The sequence below is a fragment of the Rhinolophus sinicus genome, linkage group LG01, assembly GCF_036562045.2.
Source record: "Rhinolophus sinicus isolate RSC01 linkage group LG01, ASM3656204v1, whole genome shotgun sequence".
NCBI classification, from domain to species: Eukaryota; Metazoa; Chordata; class Mammalia; order Chiroptera; family Rhinolophidae; genus Rhinolophus; species Rhinolophus sinicus.
This window is the reverse complement of record NC_133751.1, coordinates 191,824,925-191,847,212: the sequence shown is the minus strand read 5'-3', so window position 1 is coordinate 191,847,212 and position 22,288 is coordinate 191,824,925.

Genomic DNA, 22,288 nt, shown 5'->3' with positions numbered 1-22,288 from the left:
TGTGCATATAATGTAACCATGATCCATTGCCAAAGAAACAGATACTTAGACATGTCTTAGCCAAAGAGTTGACACCTACGAATTTTAATTGCTCCTATCATGTATTCTCTATCCATCTTGCATGTTTGATTGGAAAATTATGTCCCCAGTGTTTGCAAGTCACTGCCAGCTACTGGAACCATTTCTCCCTTGTGTTTTTTAAAGGCAGCATCTTAACTCTTCACCTGTGGGATGAGACTTTCTTGCTGCTCTGCCTCACCCTGAGTAAAATAGGTCTTTTGTTTGTTTGTTTGTTTGTTGCCTTCTCACCAACCTTGGATCGTTATTGTGATCTTCAGTTCATTCTTCTTCTCTGTGATGTGACTCAGTTTTCTTACCCACCAGATAACTTTGAAGATGAGTTCCAGTTATTCCAGCCTATGATGATTCAGAGCTAATTCTCCTTTAAATCTATTTTCTTAGGTTATCTTTAAAATGTGTCAAGAGAAAAATCAAAACCCCCTATGTCACACACATTTTGTGTGGGAAAAGAATTGTGCTAGTTGTTTATTCCCAATGTAAGTGTGTATGTCTTTAAAAACATGGCGTTTGCGTGAATAACTGAAGTACGAGACATGCCCTTTCCTGTAAAGGATGCACACCTTCTTGCCTGAGAAGTTTTTTCAGTCTTCTCTCTTTTTAAGAGAATAAAGTGAAAAGAGAAGGACGCCTTTAAAATCATGGTGGAACTCTGGATCTTCTTCTCAGGACAGATTTGGATTTAAACTAAATATCGCCAGGCTGGAATGCAGCAATCCAGCAGCCATCAACTGTCCATTGTTTTCCCTTCGGGTAGCACTGCATTTATATTCTGACAGACAGATGTGTCCGATGGCCCCCAGAGAAGGGCATTTCCCCCACTCAGAGCACTTGGTCAATGATTCCAGTGTCCAAGGAACTTGTCAGTTGTGAAATTCATTGTGTGCTATGAATCTCCTTAGCCATGTTATTAACTGATATCCCCTTGCTCACTCCCCAGTGGACCAGGAGAACAGATGGCTATTATCTTCTGTGGGGCAGAGCATTCAGAGTATAGGAGTCTTTAGGCAATGCTCATCAGTTATTTCCTTTCTTCCATCATCAGTCTTCTTAATAGCATCCCCGCCCCTGCCCTGTACCACAATGTATAAATTCTCGTCAAAATCCCAAGTAAAATACATAATGTGAAATACTTCACTATGGAAATGTTCCATCTCCTGGTTTAAGGTGTCATTGTATCAGCCTCTTCAAATAAGACGACACCTGCCTCCTCCACCTTTGTTTCTCTAACCCTACGTGATGATATATAGAGGCAGGTTTGGAGTGTTTGGTTAAGTCCGACAACTGAATATCAAGATACCAAATATTATCTATTCCTGGTATAAAAATGACAGGCATTTTTTATTAAACTAAAATTACATTAAACTATTGGTGAATTTGTGACTAGGACTTTATAAGGCTTTTAGAGAAAGTATTAGGTTGGTGCAAAAATAATTGTGGTTTTTGCAATTATTTTTAGCCTTTGAAACTGCAATTAGCTTTGCACCAACCTAATATATCATTAAAAAGATCTAGTCTGGATTTTATCAATAGGGATATTTGATAAATTTTATTAACAAATATTTATTTTGAAGATTTTTACTCATAATTATGAAATTATGACTTGCTGCTGAAAAGAAATTGATCCCTATTCCATCTTAGTAAAAATTAAATATTTTCTAAATAATGTATATAATTTATTCCTAGAATTTCTGATAATACATACAATAGAGGTAAAAGAAGTGACTACAGGCATTTCACTCTTACTTGCTCACATTGATTCAATTGAAGAGGAAAGGGGATTTTAACTATATGTTTGACTAGCATTATCAAGTTGTTTTCAGTAGGATTTTCCTGCAGAAATAATGGATTATGTTACAAATCATATATAAATTTCATAAGAGCTTCTATGTACGTGCCAGGTAAAGTATATTGACTAGATATTGGAAAAAAATGACATTTATTTAAGATGGGAGGAAATCTCTAAAATGATGTGGTCATCAAATACATACATGTGTGAATTGCTAAAAAGTAAAGAAATGGTATTATACTGTAATCTACATTCTTGAATAAATCAGATTGCCATGTATACGCGTATTACCACTAGATGATAAAATTCTCTCTTATAAACACTGAAATTTACATTTAAAAGCAGTACTAGAGATATTTCATAGAGACTTGATGCTAGTTGATGAGATTCTGTAATAAAAATATTACCAAATAAACAACTCAAGGAAATTTCAAAAAAAGACATAATGGAAAAATAAAACACAGAGCCTGTTAAAGCTCTTTAAGATATTCTGATCCTACTATTTTGCCTGTGGCCAATGGGCCCAGTTTCTAACCTAGTATAGCTAATTGTCCTCTAAGACAACATGCGACATGTCGTAGAGACCAGCAAAGTGCTAGGTAGATAGAAACAGCAATTATGTGTGTGACAGCATACGCAGAGTTTACACGAGAACCAAGCCTGTCTTATAGCATATGGCAGTCCCCAAAGCCATCCAAGGTGGATTCATATAAATTATATAGGAAACAGTTTCCTTTTGAGGTCACATGATTCTAAAAGTCTCTGGGATCCTAAAATCTCAACACGCAAAGGACAGACAATGGTATAATTCAAGTCAAATATATTTGTAAATAGGCAAAGCAAATTATTCACATTTTGCCTAAGTCAGTGGTTTGGGTTTAGATGGTATAAAACATGAAGGGCACAGTAGTAGATTCAGAAAGAAAACAGCAGGGAAGAATTGTCATTTTTTTATTTCCCTGCTCAATCATCCTAGGGGAAGATTTTATGAAAGAGGCCTCTATTTGGAAGTTGCTAGACAAATGAAAGAGATCAAAGCTTTCAAGGATAAGGTTAAGAGAGCTGTCTCGGGGTAGTATTCTACCCCGGTTAGGGAGGGGCCGGCCTGGTGGCTCAGGCGGTTAGAGCTCCATGCTCCTAACTCCAAAGGCTGCTGGTTCGATTCCCACATGGGCCAGTAGGTTCTCAACCACAAGGTTGCCAGTTCAATTCCTCGAGTCCCACAAGGGATGGTGGGCTGTGCCCCCTGCAACTAAGATTGAACACGGCACCTTGAGCTGAGCTGCCTCCTGGCTCAGTTGGTTGGAGCACGTCCTCTCAACCACAAGGTTGCCAGTTCGATTCCTCGACTCCCGCCCCCTACAACTAGCAATAGCAGCTGAACCTGGAGCTGAGCTGTGCCCTCCACAACTAAGACTGAAAGGACGACAACAACTTGAAGCTGAACAGCACCCTGCACACCAAAATTGAAAGGACAACAACTTGACTTGGAAAAAAGGCCTGGAAGTACACACTGTTCCCCAATAAAGTCCTGTTCCCCTTCCCCAATTAAATCTTAAAAAAAAAAAAAAAAAAAGTTTAGGGAAAGGAGACGAGTGGTAATTTCACTGGAAAACTAAGCAGAGGAGCCTAGGAATCGAAAAGCTCCAGGAGTGAGGTTTTATGGGGTTGTGAAAGTGGAATGTGACTACTTCTCAAAGCACGTTTTCAAAGCACAGGCTGAACAGGAGGCATCAGATCCCTTAGAAGTCAGTTTCCTATCCAGCCCATCTCCCTTAACTCTTACAGCCGAAGTCAGAATGCAAGACTCTTGAGGTAAAGGAGTGTGAGGGGCCTATTTTCTCCTCTACCGATAGATGTTTCCATCACTAGTGCGGCAGCCCTGCCACATGCCCTGGTTCCACTCAAGCACCACCCTTGTCAGGAGCTCATTAGCTTCCAACCTGCTGCTTTATATAAAGATAGCCTTAGCTAGTTGAAAGATTTTCTTCACTTCTTTTAAATCTGGGCCATTCTGGATTTGGATTTCCTCAATTTCAAACACAACGACCTGGTGGCAAAGTATCTTCTGGTTCCCTCAGTGCTCAGACAGCCACAGCTACAGCTGCCCCAACCTGTTTCACACTGACCCCGTCAAGGTCCATGCACTATCAGAAAGTCTTTTCCGGTGTAGTCATCATTAACTGAAGCTTATTGTAACAAAGTGGTTTTTATGTCCCAACCTGCTCTCGGCTTGTACACTAACCCTCAATTCCTCATTGTCTACAATGTTTTAATTTAGCTGAGAGACTTTAATAGAATTCAATAATCTTGACTGGCATATATTCATTATTTGTGAGAGAAACTCAGCTATACTAGCTGAAGCATAAAAGGTCATTTATCGTATATATACCAGGTTATCTCGTAAACACCTCAAAATAGGAATATGGGTGGGCATTGAAGGCAGGGACTAATGCATAGGCTTCTCTTCCTGTCTTTAATTTTTGTTTGTCTTCACACCTCTGCTTCCATCTTCTCTCACTAGGTAGACAACCTTTCTTTCTCTTTAGCTACAAAAAAAAAAAAAAAGAAGAAGACCAACAGCCAACAATATCTGAGCTTCATGTGCAATGGAGAGAAACTGCTCAGTTCCAGCTCCAATCGGCTTGGGAAACACTGTGTTCATGCAGCCACCTCTAAGCCAGTCACCGCAGCCTAAAGGCCAAGTTTGGTCACATCCATGTGATGCTTTTACAGTAATCCTTTGATTAGCAAATCCGCTGGGGAGAGTGGGAAATAGCACGAGTGGGAGGGCCCATTCTCCAGGGGTACGTGAGCAGACAGCAAAACAGGTTTCTGTGATATACCTAGACCCTATAATTGTATCAATTCTCCTCACTGTTAAGACCTGGTATAGAGTCCAACATAAAATCATCCATTCATCAGGTTAAGGAAACACTTCCATAGTGACTTTCCTTGTTACTTAGGCTCATGTTGTTTTCTCTCCACAGACAGGCTTTTGGGCTTCCTCGGTGAAGGAGGAAACCTACTTTCAGGTCTGACTCTAAAACTGAATTGCTAGGTAAACCCTGGGACTCTGCTTCTTCATATGTAAAATAAATGCTTTGAACACAGTAAGATCCCTTCCAGCTCCAGAATCCTGTGATCTTATGCTACCTTATATTGTTCAATAATGTATCCAGTAGAGTTGGCACTCTCCACGGGTGGCCTCCATCTATTGATCTTCTCTGTATCCACAATATCCAGCAACTGGAGCTCAGTAATTACATGTTTATTGATGTTGGTTGTGGTTGTGAAATATCGATCTATCTTAGAACTTTGAGGAATCCCAAAGCAAATCTGCTTTTAAGCACTTCCCAATATCCATAATGCAAGAAGATAAAAAGGATATGCTAAGACTCTCAGCAAATTTTTGAAACGCATTTATTTCTAAGTTGAAGATAAGTTAAAGACTTTAATACTTTCCAAAGGAAATGGTTTTTTTAATGTAATAGGACAACTATTAGAGAGAGAGAGAGAGAGAGAGAGAGAGAGAAAATAGGAAAAAAACAACCACTCTTGCAAAACCTTAAAATCCCATCACCCCTTGTTATTAGGCTCTGGAAGCACATCCTCCTTTTTGGTTGTGGTTCACACCTTGGTCACAAGACTGAAATATCTTGTAACCTCACTCCAGAGGCAGGCTGAATGTATGGGGATCTCAGCTGCTACCTAATTGGTATGAGGGACGGAACAGGGACCCTGGAGCCACTCTGTGCCCTGGAAGAGGGAGGGAGAGCCACTCTAGGGCAATCTTAGAGTCCAGGAAAGGAGGCCAGAATCAGTGGTTGGTGAGCAAAATAGCTGCTAAAGTGGAAGCTGCTGGAGGTGGAAAGAGATCAGTCTCAACATACGTGATTTAGAAGACCTGAGCAGAACTGCCCTGTTTGTCTAAATCACTCCTTGTCTCAGGTCCAACCTAGACAGACGACTGGGACTCAGGTCCCAAAATCATCCAAAGAGAGACCTCCAACATTCTAGTATGATACATTTCAGCACTTGGTACTATACATTTTTTCCACAAGATCATTTTTACTGTTTTATCCCTTCTTGTGACATTGAAATTTGATTACATCATGGTCACAACTTTTAAGCAGCAAAAAGCTGGAGAAATATTTAGTTAAAGGGGTAGCTTCTGGTAGGTACCTCACTCTTACACATTTAGCATCATATCCTATATTCAGGTTAATACCTACTCCCTGCCCCAACACACACATGCACACCTCAAGCTCCCTTTGAGAGTTGATTCTTTCTATGATCCACACAGGGAAACTGGGGACCAGAGGGGAAGCTCTAGACTAAGTCAGGAAAGTCTGTGAGGCAGAAGGGCTGGTTCTGCTGCTCAAAAGCTGAGAGCCTTTTTCTACAAGTGAGTCTTCTGGGATGCAATCTGGGATGTGGTCAGAGGAGAGATGACACAGGGCTAACACCAACCAAGACTCATAGACTTGTACCCTCACAAGGGACTACTAACAGACTGGCTACCTTCACCACCTCACCCACCCAGGTTCACTTGAATCTCAGAAAAACACACTGACATTGAGATGTGGAAGAAATGACCCCAGAAATGACTAAACCAGATGAACACCATTAAGAGCAAAGCTAGGACTGGGGATCATTTAATAATGTGAGAAATAACCTTATGGATATTTTTTTCAATCACCACAATTTTACACAACTAGGATGGTAAATTGATTGCACTGATGTCTCCAGTTCTTCATTACAACCATCGAGGGCAAAATGTTCTGACTGACCCCTTCTCTCTGGGCTCAGCAGTGTGACTTGCTTTGGCCAATGGAAGTTAGCAAACAAAACACAAGCAGTCTTGAAAACACCTATGTATTGGTGTCTGCTTTCCTGCTTCTCTTGTTCCTTAGTCATGAACATGTGGATGTCCCTGGGCTGACCTGCTGAAGGAATGTGAGAGACACATAGAGGAAGGCTAAGTTTTCCCAGCTGCAGCCATCCTAGATTAGCCAGTCCACTTGTTATTTGCAGCTGATATCAACTCCATAAGTGAGTCAAAGGATTCACTGTGTGAGCCTCTACTGAGGCTCACTCAGATCAGCAGAGCTTCCCAACAAACCCATAGACTTATGACACAATAAATGTTTATTGCTTCAAGCCACTAGGATTTGGTGTCATTTGTTACGCCATAGCTGACTGATACAACTTCTGATAATGATGAGATGATATTGAAGAGAAATATTGGGAGAGTAAATATGAATACTAGCAAGACAGCTGCCTCAGCATCTCAGTGAAAGAAGGAATTTTTGATACTTCAGTGCTAGAGAAAGCATCTCCTTTTGCTTCCCTCCTCGTCATCCACACTCACACCATCCTATACAGCATATTTGCTAAAACAAATCTTTGTGTGTTTCAGTTTGTGTGTGTTTGAAGGTACTCCTAGACAGAGGTGTGGTGAGTGTTCCAGTATGTGCATTCGTGCTCATGCTGTGGGCTCAACCCAAAACGATCCAAAATTGGATTTGAGAATTTAGCCTAGCCTGTCAGATCTCTTTGATCTTATTTAGGGGGCTTATGAGCCTCGTGCCCCATTTCAGATAAAGCAGCAGGTATTTGGCACTTTTCCTAACCATTCACAGGGACCAAGTCCAGGATAGTCAATGGTAAGCTTTTACAAAAGACAGCAAATGAGCTGGAGAGTACAGTGATTGAAGGGAAAAGGAAGAAGAATAGGGGAGAGATAACAGAAAAGTTTGTGTTTCTGCCATCTGACGAATCAAATGGTTTTCTAGCTCTCTAAGTGGAATGTATTTGTTGATTTGCCAGGAATGCCCTTCACAGATTAAATCCTTAGCTGGATGCTGATATAGGGTGTATCCCAATCATCCTTCTGACGCAGGGCATGCCTTTATTAATATCCTGGAGATACTAATGAGGAACACCTCCTTCTTGGCCTCATATTTCTCCTATTGCACCTGGAGCCAATGTAGTAAATAACAAAATGGTCTCCCTCTTTTGCAGTTGCCTCTCATCAAATAGTAGAGTCCATTCTGCTTCATTCCTTTAAATCAGGATTAACCAAGTGAGTTGCTTTAGCCAATGAGACATTAGCAAACATGATAAAGCAGGGGTGTCATGCAGGGTGTCATGCGGGGTCTCTGGTCCTGCTCCCTGCATAAGAATGCAGGATATGGTGAGGCCAAAAAGGAACACCCATGGAGCCATAGATAGGGGAGTCATACCACCATATTCTCGCCGGCGGCTGGGTTGGAGACACAGGAAGCAGGAGCCACACCATCCACAATCTGCTGTCTGCCTCTCTGCCAACCAACCCACCTGCTAACTGCAATCCCCCCTTGCTAGCTCAGCCACGGCAGTTATATCAGTGGCCACTGGCTAACTGGTTACAGCTGGTGGCCAACTAGTTACAGCTGATGGCCATCTACTACCTGAGCCAGAACCTTTCCACATGAGGCCGAGAGCCTGGAAACAACTCTCTGGGACTCTGTCCCCACACTCCACCCCTACAGGGTCTCGCCTCACAATCTATGTGACAAGCATCTTCCGCAAGGGGCCCTGTGTGAGGAACCTGGAGGTAGATGAAATATCCTGGGCACAGCCAGGGTTTTCAGGGTACTGTGCTGGAACAATAGTGGCTCACAGCCAAGGTGCTTACATATTCTCAATGGCGGCTGGTAGAGACACAGATGCAAACATCCACCTGCACCCCAACAAGGGGTCTTCCTGCACCAGTCTTGCTGGCGGCAAGGCAAGACACAGGAAGCAAATATCCACCAGTTCCACTACATGGTGGTATGTTCCCAAGCAAAGAGTCAAGTGGTCCATCAAATCAGGGATGGAAGGCAATTCCCCACAGTCCACAGTAATTTGCCAGGGCTGTGCATTGGCCTTACAACGTGTGCCCTCTCCACAGGGCGAGGGCTCCAAGTCCTCCCCAACCTGGGGGTAAAGGACAACCTTGACCTCACCTGCATCTTCCACTGAGGACTCAGCAAGACTTTCCTCCTGGGACTACAAGTCCCACATCTGGGCCACCCCAGCAAACACCTCCCAGCCCACAGGGCCACAACGACCTTCGCTTTCTCTGGCCTGTGCTGGTTGGAGGACTGTCCACATCTTCCCATCCCTCCACCGGGGTCCAGCTCCCAAGAACAGTGGCTACCGGGCACCACACACTGTGTGGGGACCACAGGTGCTCCCACCCAGAGTCAGACAGCATTGCTACCTGGCCAGAGTCCTGCTCGCCACGCCAAGTATCCAAGTTGGTGGAGGCCTCGGTGCAAGATGTCCACAACCCTCGGAGCCAACAGCAGCAGACCGTCAGAAAGCAGGAGATGCCACCACGGCCAACAAGTGGCATGCCATCCAGAGGCTAGACAGGCCCCCCAATTCACCGAGGGGTCACATCTCTCCCAGGCAGATTGCATCCCCTGCTCCTGGCGCTGCTCCCCAGGGGCCTCCTGAGACTGAACCCAGCCCCCACGCGCACAAACTGCTCCACCACCCTCTGAAAATTCTGGCTGACACCACACCCTGTCCGCTGCACCACATGTCATGCAGGGTGTCATGCAGGGTCTCTGGTCCCGCTCCCTGCATAAGAAAGCAGGATACGGCGAGGCCACAAAGGCACATCAACAGAGCCACAGATAGGGGAGTCATACCACTGTATTATCGCTGGCGGCTGGGTTGGAGACAAAAGAAGCAGGAGCCACAAGATCTGTTCCCACAAGGGGTTTAAAAATAACTTACATATAGGAGCATGCCCTCTTGCTGTCTTGGAATCCTGAGCCACCACATGAACAAGCTTGGGTTATCCTGCTGGAAGATGAGAGCACAATCTCCCTCATTGCTCCACTCAGCAATCAGCCAAAACCTCCGGAAGCAGGCTTGCTTAGTAGACCAACAGAGGACTGAAAATGCAGAGTAAACCCTGCAGTAGAGATAGCAGAAGAACACCTGGCCGAGGTTAACCTAAATTGCTGAACCACAATTTAGTGAAGTAAATAGTCATTGTTTCATTCTGCTGTTTGGAGATGAAAAGCCAGCTTACAGAGAGCGGAGCTTTCCCAAGGCAAGAGACTTTTATAATACACAAATTGAACAAAAAGAAACCAGAATTTCATTTGGATTACAGGCTGATGTTTATTAAACTCTCAGTATAATTTCCCTTACTATCCTCCAGGCAACATTTAGAGAAAGATAAGTACTAGAGAATATTTATAAATAACTTTGGGAAGCTTTCCATTTGGGAATTATTTCCATTGTACCTTATATATACCTGAAGTGTGCATAATCAGGTTATATGTTAAATAAAAACTATTGGGGGAGAGAGGAGGGCAAAATGGATGAAGGGGGTCAAAATGTACAAACTCCCAGTTATAAATAAGTCATGGGGATACAATATACAGCATGGTGACTATAGTTAATAATATAGTATTGTATATTTGAAAGTTGCTAAAAGTAAATCTTAAAAGATCTCATCACAAGAAAAAAATTTCCGTATAGAAGTTTTACAGTTTTAATTTTTGCATTTAGGTCTATGATCCAACTTGAATAATTTTGTATGTGTTGTGAGGTAGGGGTAGAGGTTCATTGTTTTCCATATATTTGTTTTAGTACCATATTTTTGAAAATAGTATTCTTAGCTCCTGGCATTTCCCTGGTGCCTTGTGCAAATATCAGTTAGCATATATGCATTAGTCTATTTATGGGCTCTATTTCTAAGCTGTCTCATTGATTTAGTTGTCTGTCCATGCTGACACCAATACCACAACTGTATTATCAAAACTATGGAGTAAGTCTTGAAGTTCTGTTATGAGAGTTATCTTTTTCCTAAGTTTTTTGTCTATCCTAGTTATTTGCAGTTTTATAGATATTTTAGAATGTACTGTCAGTTTCTACAAAAAGCCTGTTGAGATTTTTCATCTGCAAATCAATTTGAGAAGAATTGATACCAGTGTTAAGTCTTCCAATCTATCTACACAGAATATCTCTCCATTTATTTAGGTCTCCTTTTATTTTTCTCAGCCTTTATTTCCCCCCGTAGTGTCCAGCATGGTGGTCTTGCCTGCCTCTATCAAGTTTATTTCAAAACATTCTAAACTTTTATATGACACTGGAAAAGGATTTTTAAATTACATTGTTCATTTTTCTGTTATAATTGATTTTTTGTATTGATCTTGTATCCTGAAAACTTGCTAAATTTACTTATTATTTCTAGTATTTATTTTATAAATCCCTCAGGGTTCTTTCAATGTAAACAATTCTATCATCTGCAAGTAAAAATAGTTTTACTTTTTTGTTTTTCATCTATATGTTTCTAACTTTCTTGTCTTGCATTATTGCCCTGGCTTAGATCTTAAGTACAATTTAGAAAATGTCTGCTATAGCAGATATCATTGCCTTCTTCTTAATGTTAGGGGGAAAACACAATATTTCATAATTGATGCATATTAATATAATAGTAGAAGCATGTTTGTTTGTTTTTTAAAAATTGTTTGAGATGTTTTTGTTTTTTATTAGGTTGAGGAAATTCTCTCTATCCCTAGTTTTCTGAGACTTTTTTTTTCAATTATAAAGAAAACCCAAAATAGACATGCTGCATTTGAAATGTATAACTGAAATGAAAAATTTACTAGAAGGCCTCAACATTGAGGAGCAGAAGATAGAATCAGCAAATTTTAAGATATTTTGATTGAGATTATCCAATCTGAATGAAGAACAGAAAGAAAAAGAAAGAGAGCCTCAGAGATATGTGGGACACCAGTAACAACATACCCAATTTGAGAGCCCCAGAAGGAGAGGAGAGAGAGAGAGGAAAGGACAATAAGAATTTTTAAAGAAATAATGGCCAAAACTCTCCAAATTTGATGAAAAATATTAATCTACCCATCTAAGAAACTTAATGAACTCCAAGTAGGAAACCACAAAGAAATCCATACTTAGTCATACAATCAAACTATCTAAAGGTAAAACCAAAAAGACAATATTAAGAACTATAAGAGAGAAGTGACTCATCATGTACAATTTATGTTCATTGTAATTAACACTTGTTTCTTATAAAAGACCACACAGGGCAGGAGGCAATGGGATGACATATTCAAAGTATTAAAAGAAAAGACTGTCAACTAAGAATTTAATGTTCAGCAAAAATATCCTTCAGAAATAAATGAAAATTTGATTCAAGATAAATAAAAACTGAGAGAACTGTTTGCTAGAACACCTACCCTACAAGAAATATTAAAAGGAGCCCTTCAGGATAAAATAATAAGGTCATTAAATAGTAACTTGAATAATCATGGAGAAATAAAGAGCACAGGTAAAGATAACTACATAGATAAATATAAAAGACAATACAAATGTATTTTTGTAATTCTTTTGTTCTTCTATCTGAAAAAGGAAAACTGCATAAAGCAATAAATAGAATCTATGTTGATGTGCACACAGTGTATAAAGATATAATTTGTATGACAATAATAGTTTGAAGGAGGAGACGGAAATGAAGCTATATAGCAACAATTTATTGTATATATTTTAAATTAATTTGATATTAATCTGAGCTATACTGCTATAAATTACAGTATTAATTGGAATTGCAGGCCAACCATGAAGAAAAAACTAAAAAGTGTAAAATATAGAACAAGGGAACTAAATTAGTACACCAGAAAATATCTATTTAACCAAAAAGAAAGCAATAATGGAGGAATAGAAGAAATTTTTAAAGTGTAAAACAGAAAACAAATAGCAAAATGGCAAGATGCAAATCCTATATTATCAGTAATTACATTAAATGGAAATGGATTAAACACTCCAATTAAAAGGCAGAGATGCAGAATGGATCTTAAAATATATGATTGAATTATATGCAGTCTACAAGAGACTTTAGATTTAAAACACACAAATAGGTTTATAGTAAGAAAATGGAAAAAGATATAACATGAAAACAGTATGTAAAAAAGAGGCTGAGTGGCAGGACTAATATCAGACAAATAGACTTTAAATTAGAAACAAATAAGGAAATTTTGTAATGATAAATGTCAGTCTATCAAGCAAATATAACAATTATAAACATGTCCATTTAACAACAAAGCCCCCAAATACATAAAGCAAAGGCTGACAGAATTGAAGGGAAAAATATACAATTGAACAATAATAATTGGAAATATTAATATTAAATTAATATAAATATTAATATTAAATTAATATAAATATTAATATTATATTATAAATAATATAAATATTAAATTTTTAAGCCATTGTTTCTCAGTCTAGTTGTAGAGTGCAGCTCCTTGGCCCATGCTGGTATTATGAGCCTTGCATTCCACCTGGCTGAGGCAGTCGGTCACCACTCGTTGGTCGGCTGCTCACAGCAGCCCATGGCAGCCCATACCGACCTCTGGCTGTTCATGGCAGCCCAGCTTCAGGGAGAGCTGTTATTCACAGTCTTAGCTGTAGAGGCACAGCTCACTGGCCCATGTGGGAATCGAACTGGTGGCATTCAGCATTAGGAGCACGGTGCTCCAACGACCTGAGCCACCAAGCTGCCCAATACTTTACTTTGATTAATGGATATAGAAAAGCATAGACAAAATATCAACAAGGAAAGTAAAGACTTGAACCACAGTCTAAACCAATGAGAAGTAGTAGATGTCTATAGAACACTTTAACAAAGCAGAATATGCAATATTCTTAAGTGCATATGGAGGATTCTCCAGGATATACCATGTATTTGACCATCAAATAAGTTTCAATGAGTTTACATACAACGTATGTTCATACAAAATATGTTCTCCAACCACAATGTTCTCCAACCACAAATAAAATTAAAAATCAATAACCAAAGGAAATTTGAAAAATTTACAAACATGCAAAAATTAAGCAACAAAATCTAAATAGTCACTGTGTCAAAGAAGAAAAACAAGAGAAATTAGAAAATACTTTGACATTGATGAAAATAAAACACAATATACCAAAACTTATGGGATGGAGAGAAAGCAGTGCTCAAAGGGAAGTTTACAGCTATATATATTTACATTTTAAATATCTTGAAACAATAACCTGATCTTCCACCATATGAAACTAGAAAAAGTAGAGCAAACTAAACCCAAAACAATCAGAAGGAAGAAAATAATAAATATTTGAGTGGAAATAAATGAAAGAGAGGATATAAAGCAAGAAAGAAAATTTAAAAACAAAAGATAATTCTTTGAAAAGATCAATGAAATTGACATACCACTAACTGACTAATCATGAAAAAGAGAGAGAAGACTCAAATTACTAAAATCAGGAACAAAGGTGGTGACATTACTGTCAACCTTGCTGAAATCAAACAATCATAAGGAAGTAAGATGAACAATTTTACACCAACAAATTAAATAATTTTGATGAAATGGACAAATTTCTAGAGACACAAAAACTATGAAAACTGACTCAAAAGAAATAGAAAATCTGAATAGATTTATAACAAGTAAAGAGATATAATTAGTAATTAAAAACCTTCCCACAAATAAAAGTCTAGGGCAAGACTGCTTCACTGGTAAATTTTACCAAATATTTAAAGAATTAACACCAATATTTCTCTAACTCTTCCAAAAAATTAGCAGTGGTGATCATTACAAAACCATGTGAATAATCTAAAAATGAATGAAGTTTTATTTAAAAAGGATGAATTTTATGGTATGTAAATTATATCTCAGTAAAAACGCATTAACATAATCTTCCCTGTGACCCAGCAATTTCACTCTTATATACTCATCTGACAGAAAATAAAGCATACATCTACAAAAAGTCTTGTATGAAGATGTTTTTGTCAGCTTTGTTTACATCATCCAAAAATTAGAATTGATCCAAATATCTATGACCAGAAGAATGAATAACAAAATTGTGGGATATTCATACAGTGGTTACTATACAGCAATGAAAAATAATAACTATAGCAATATGAATAAATTTAAAAACCATTAAGTTGAATGAGAGAGGACAGGCTGCAAACAGTAGATACAATATAATTAATAATAAGCTTTCTGAAGTTTAAGAACAGGCAAAATTAACATACATGGTAATAAAAATCAGAAGTATTTTTCTGGGCTGTGGGATTTCATTGGAAGCGGCATGAGGGAAATTTTTTAAATGATTGAAATGTTCTGAATATTGATTGGAAAGGGAATGATATGGATGTATACATTTATCAAAACTCATCAAATTTTACAATGAAGAGTTGTGCATTTCATTGTATGCAATTTTTATGTAATTTTAAAAGTTTTGTTTTAAAAGACTGTGGCCCAATATAAAATCAACAAAAAGTCAGAGGTCATTTTTAACAGCTTTATTAATATTTAATTGACATGCAATAAACTGGAGATACTTAAAGTATGTAATTTGATGTTTTCTGGTGAAGGAGAACTCATGAATAAGGTTTTTAAGGGCGATTTAAGGGAAAGGAAAAGATTTTATGGAGGGAATAAGGAGGCGTGTACATGAAATAATTACTGGAAACCTGTGACAATTAAATTACATAGGGGTAGAGACCAAAGGCTATAGCTGAAACTCTCCTGGAGGAAAGAGTAAGAAGTGTTAACTACTTGACCATTTTCTTTTCACTCCATCAGCAGCCTACTAAAGCCTCACAAGATCACAGGCCTCAGTCTTTCAGCTCATCTATTTTCTCTTTTATAGTACAGATACTTAGAACACCTTAAATTCCTTGTCCTCCATTTTCAAGGACTTCTGTTGGTGGCAATGGTGGCAGAGTTGGAGATGGGGGTGGATGAGAAGAACTCTTTTCCAAAACGATGAGATCTATCAACCATTCCCAGAAAATCACAGCTGTTTCATGAGAAGAGGGTCAACGAGGTCTTCAATTTACATTTCTTTCTAGACTTTCTCCCCACATCTCCATCACTGTCCAGCCATGAATCCAATCTGTTTATTATATACTACAAGAAATGATATATAATTAGTTATGGCCTGAAAACTGTCCAGCAGCCTGGTTGCCAGGATTTTAAGCATACTCACAAGGACTGGTTTATAGCCTCGGCACAATGGTCCTGAGAAGAGAAACAAAGATCCAGGGATCAGTCTCACTCTGAGTCCATTGATGAATCCACATGACCTTCACCTAACATGGAATATTCTTCCCATAACAACTCTGGTTTCTGGAACCTTAACCTGCAGATAACCAACCAGATTATTTAATGCCATACTTCCCACATCCTCAGCTCTAGTCACCAACTCCAGACTAAAACTTTTGCTTTATATAGAGCAAAAAGCACTGCAAAATGAATATCAATGAGAGATCTAAAAGAAAAATGGATGTATTGATGCTCTTCAGCTTAGAATTCCACCCTCCCATCAACTCCACCCAATACCCCAGCCCCCAAACCAAACTGTTTACTCAAATTCTATCCAAATGGGCAGCAAAGAGGACCCTTTCCTCTGAAGGCTGCCCGGTTTTTGCTGAGGGACCACTCCTAGCCCTGGAGAATATCCCCTTGCTCCAGAAGAAGCCATTATAAAATTAACTGGCGATAAAACCGACCACAGGGGGATTGTGGGGCATTTATCTTTTTCAAATGCCTTGTTGTTTTTGTCCATCTGGTTGCATTTAGTCCAGAGGTATAATTTCCAGTGCTGCTCTTTTCTGGTAGACCATACAATTAAGGTATTTGAAAAACAAACAGCTCTTAACCACTGCATGGTAAGGAGCTAGTTTAGCAATCTGTGACCCATTTTCCCTGAGTAAACACAGTTCTATGTCCAAGATGGTCATGGTCATAAAGCAAGAACTGAAAGTCAGGAATTATTGTTTAATATAATAATAATCTCACCTCTTCTGGCAATCCTCAAAGAAGAGAAAATGAGACTTGAAGAGGTCAGGGAGAAAAGGCTGTTGAAGAAATTATACTTGTTGTGGCTCATCTCATGAATCTTTAATGTTTTCTTTAGGGCTTTCATAAAATATATATATATATATATATATATATATATATATATATATATATATATAGTACACATGGAAGGGAAAGAGTCAATGGTGGTAGGCTTATTCTGGCAGACATCATGGTGTCAGGGAAAGAAGAATGACTGAGTCATATTCAAAAGAAGCTTGGCTGTCAATTTCTGAAAACTGCCACGCTACGTTGTATGTGCAAAATAATGGTAATATAGTGACCCACGTGCCCTTTTGCTTATACCTGGGTCATGATACTAATTTTGCTTTTAATAGTGCATTCTTCCAAATACGTGTCACCCTTCAACATCACATGGGAAGTTTGCACATATTTTTACATAATGCTGTGGTGCAATCCATTTTCAGAATCTTGCCAAATGTTTCATTAGAGTATAAAATGAGTGTGCACACATGTGCGCGCACACACACACACACACACACACACACACTGTTCAAAAGTGCCACTCATAGCTCAGTCATTCATATTGTTCACCAGCTTTGGCTCTGAATGACTCTCCTCCACCCGCTCAATCAAATCTCACCCAAAAGGGATGAAGACATCTTACCAGTAAAGAAATCCAAAGTAATTGGTGCCAGTTTTTGAGGGTCCTTTGCAAAATAAGAGTCCCTAGATGTTTTAAACCTTGCTGATGTTCTTGGGGCACAGTGCTCCAAGAATTCTAAACCAGAATTTAGAGAGGGAAGCAGTCACAGCAATTTTGCAGTGACACCTTCACCTATGCAGGAGCCATTTCCTCAAGGGCATGTCCCATGTTCTCTCAATCCTGTTCTGACTTGCCCTGAGAAGAACCTTTCATTTTGATTCCACCCTTGAGTCGGTGGGAATAAATTGACCTCAATTCCTCTTCACTGAGAGACATGGGAAGGTTCCTCTTGATAGTAGTACATCCTGCACACGAGAAGACACGTGGTAGATTGGAGACTGGCACGAACAATGTGTGTGCAGCATGCACTTGTGTGGGTTCCTAATCCTGGTTTGGGCATTCGAGATGAGACTGTGTTATACTGGGTTTTCTGTTTTCTTGTTTTCCCTCATTGTATGGATTGTATTTGGAGAATCTAGGGGTGATGAATGAGATAATCCATTTAAAGAGTGGGAACTTGTGGAAAGAAAGGTATTATGACCTTAATTATATAATATCTGTATTTTCTTACCCTGATCCACTTTCTCTCTCTCTCTCTCTCTCTCTCTCGCTCTCGCTCTCGCTCTCTCGCTCTCTCGCTCTCTCGCTCTCTCGCTCTCTCTCTCTCCATCCATTTCCCATATAACATATATGCATTAAGCACAAATGTGCTGGGTACTAGCCTGCGAGGAATATCAAGGTGATGACGGGCCCTTCCTGACCTCAAGGGGCTCCTATTTTAGTCTCTGTTTTTGTTTACTGTCATCTCCAGCTCCTACCATTTCCCTGAAAATAAGACCTAGCCGGACCATCAGCTCTAATGCGTCTTTTGGAGCAAAAATTAATATAAGACCTGGTATTTATATTATATTATATCATATTATATTATATTGTTATTGTTATTATTATTTATTATTATTATTATTATATTCTTATTATTATTATAAAGACCCGGTCTTAATATTATAGTAAAATAAGACCAGGTCTTATATTAATTTTCACTTCAAAAGACGCATTAGAGCTGATGGTCTGGCTAGGTCTCATATTTGGGGAAACATGGTAGTTGTAGCACATCACCTCGAGGTATCAGATATGAACATTTACTTAGAAAAGGAGGTTGGGAGAACTTAATTCAGCCTTTTTTTGTTGGAAGGATGTTATCTTGAAGAAGTAATCAAACTGGAATGATAACAGCAGGGCAAATCAGATCAGGTTTAAAAAAGTACTGTGAATGTGTTAAGCTCCTTATGGAAGCAGAATCAACCTCCTGCCCAGGAGAGCTCCAGGATCTGGGGTGCCGTCCCCTCCCTTTCCATCACAATTAGATGTGGCTTAGCTTACGGAGATGCACCAAATGGCTGGTGTACAAATTCCCATGAGTTTTCCATTTGACAGTTTCCCAGGTTTTGCACATCTTCTTTCCCACCCACCAGCGATAGTTGCCCCCCTCCTCCCAGAATACTGAGACAGTTCCAGGGCCCCCTTCCCTTGTACTCTTCCAGCCACCTGTGCAGCTGAGCGCCTCACACCCCTCAGCCAGCTGCCGAGTGAAGTCACAAGGTATTTTGGTCCCAGTGACAGAGGTGTGAATGGCAGCTTCCACCCAACTCAGATGAGATCATGCATGTGAATTCTCTCTACAAATGATAAAACCTTGATTAGACAAATGCAGGAGGTGGTTACTTTACAACCCTGAAGCTCACTGGCTCAGATGCACAGCGGGCATGCCATAGGGAAAGGCTCACTCTTCCTACCTCAAGGGAGTCCACTTCCTTCCCCCACTGACAGCGTTCCCATTTCCTAGATCTGTCTCTACTGGAGTGAACTGAGTTCAAGAGCTAAGGATACAAAGACAGGATACACGACTGTGTATTGATCACCTGTGTTGCAAAATGTAAAGGGTTTGCCCCCACTCCCACGGGGGCATGAAGTGTCACTAAAGATGAAAGCAGCCAGCCTTCAAATGAGTTTTCTCTGATGAGTGAGTTCTTATACTTTTGGAATGCCTACAGGTCACCTCACATGCTGTGTCTCCAACGACTAAGTGAAGAGAACACTTGAAGCATAAAACTGGATAATTCAGGAAGAACTAGAAAATGAGAAAGGACTGTTATTTGGGATTTCTAATTCCCCAGAGGTCCACTTACCGGGGCCTGCCTTGATATAGACTCCAAATACCAGCTCCTGGCCTCTAGTCTTTTCCTGAGCTAATCATTTCTCCACTTTATGAGGCAAATTTTAAAGGCAAATCTGATCATTCACTCCCCTACTTAAAACCTTCCACAGGTTCGCATTCCCTAAGCCCAACCCCCAGCCACTTATTATTTAGAGCATAGACCCTCCATTCTCTGCAGCTGACATTTCTCTCCACACCCTCAACCATCCTGTCCTTTTTCACAGGCTGTGTTCTCCTTCTCCGTATGCAGATCTCTTGTGGTTCCTCCAACACAGTCTCTGGGTGTGTGTAACCTACCACGTCCAGAGCATGCTGTAAACAGCCTCACAGCTCCTTGTTTCTTCTCAGAAAACTCCTATTCATTCTTTAAAACCCAATTGAGACGTTATCTGTTCCATAGCTCCTTCCCTCACCACATCTGATCTTCTCCATCTCTCTGATTTCTTTGGTCTTTTAATGACTCTGTCACTGGCTCTTACATATTTAATTAACACATAATAGAGTAATAATTAAGTTGTAAGCTTTGGAGTCAGACTGTCTGGATTTGGGAAACTTGTCTAACACTCTGTTTCTTGCTTCATTCGCTTATAAAAATGGGATTAAATAATCACACGCACCCAGGGGTTATTGTGAGAATTGAATGAGTAAGTGCTGGGAACACCGCTAGGCCTGTAGTAAGTACTCAGGAAATGTCAGTCGCCATCACTGTAGTCACTTCCCTGCTCTCGTCAAGCATGAGGCCCCGGGTGCTGAGTCTGCCCAACACATATTTCTGCCCAGCGCCTTGGAATGGGTAACTTTTTTTTTCCCTTTTCAATTTACAAGTTTTAGCCAATAATTTTTATTCTGGCCTAATTTTGGAACTTTAAAGTCTATCATGTAATTGCCTGAGGCCCATGCAGCTGCGTTTTATCCAAAATTTCCCATTTCAAGCCAACAATCCAACTAAACTGACTTGTCTTTACTTTTTGGCCCCTAGTTTCCTCTCTGCCTCTCCTTCCTGATTCTTTTCCCTCCATACCACCTCTTCTATCTTTGGCTCCTACCTTGGGTTCTGTATTTCATTCTTATGACTATTTGAACATTTGGAAAGCGGAAAACGGAGTGGGAAAGGGAGAAGTTGGCAGGAAGGGACTATAAAATAAGGTTTCTCATGAGCTGACCGTGAAGGGGTGGTCTGCGCAGAGGGGAAAGGTATCCGTCCTCACTCTGCTCCCACACATTCTCAGAGTGAGGCAGATATTCCACCCATGTCAGAATCCTCTGGGGTTGTTTTTAAAATGCAGACTCCCAGGCCACACAGTCCAGCCCTTGTGGACCAGTACCAGCCCTACAGGGGGAGCCCAGGATTTTGCAAGTTAAACAAAACCCCCAGGGGTTCTGTGCACAGTCACACTGGACAGCCCCTGGCCTAGAGTCATGAGCTTAGATTCTGCTGCTGGAATGAACGTGAACTGCAATGTGTGAACTGAATGTGATGCGAGCATCGTGTGTTCTAACTAACATGCCTCCCGTCTTCCTGAGATTCCCATTTCTGCTCCGCAGGGGGAGCCTACTCCTGGAAAAACTGACTTAAGCTTCTTTCCCCAGACAGAGGGTCACAAATGACATCACATCCACTACATGTGATTAAACCCACCCACCCCACCTCTGCACTTTGTCCACGCACTCCACCCAGAGCTGTGACTGTGAGTCACAAAGCCACAGGCACGAAGCTCTTCCTCTGATCCCACTTTCCAGTCTCAGGCATTATCTCAGGTGATTTCTTCTTACAGCTTAATTTATTTTTAATTATCATAGGTGATTTGTGAAGATACTTTGCTTCTAAGGAAGTGAGATGCTACAGATAAAGCTGAAGCTCTCCATGACCCTCTCCTTTCATAACTCGCTCCAGATGCAACTACTGTTATTGTTTGATGTGACTCCTTCTGGAAACACTAATTACATTTACATTTATGGAAATGTATACAGAGAACATTGTGTGGGGTGGGGCAGGATTTAGGGCTGGTTTTGTATTTTTAAATAAATTATATCAGACTACATCATTGCTCTGTAGGTCAGCTGGGGTTCCCCCCCCCCATTTAACTTGTTTTTGAGTTTTGCCATGTCTTCATTAAGTTCTACCTCATTAGAAAGAAAGAAAGAAAGAAAGAAAGAAAGAAAGAAGGAAGGAAGGAAGGAAGGAAGGAAGGAAGGAAGGAAGGAAGGAAGGAAGGAAGGAAAACTACATTGCATTATCTCATATGGATGCTCCATTACTTATTTAGCATTGACACTATTGATGGATTTTAGTTTGCTTTTTCGTAAAGGAGTTTGCAGTAAGTACCCTGGCTGGTGCCCACTGTGTACTCGTGTGAGTTTATCTCTAGAAAGACACTGAGATGTGAAATAGGAGGTGAAAATCTATCCATATTTTAAATTTAATAGATATTGTCAAACGGTTTTGCAAATATCGGTATTAATTTTTAATGCTTCCTCTCCTATTAGGAAGGTACCTGATCCCCAAGCCTTGTCAGTTGTTTTTTGCTGGTCCATTTTTCCTAAATTCATGGGCCACAGGCTATGTGTCTTCTTTCATATGTCTGTCCCAGTGTCTGTGACAGGGCTATCTGGACAGGCTGGGAGAG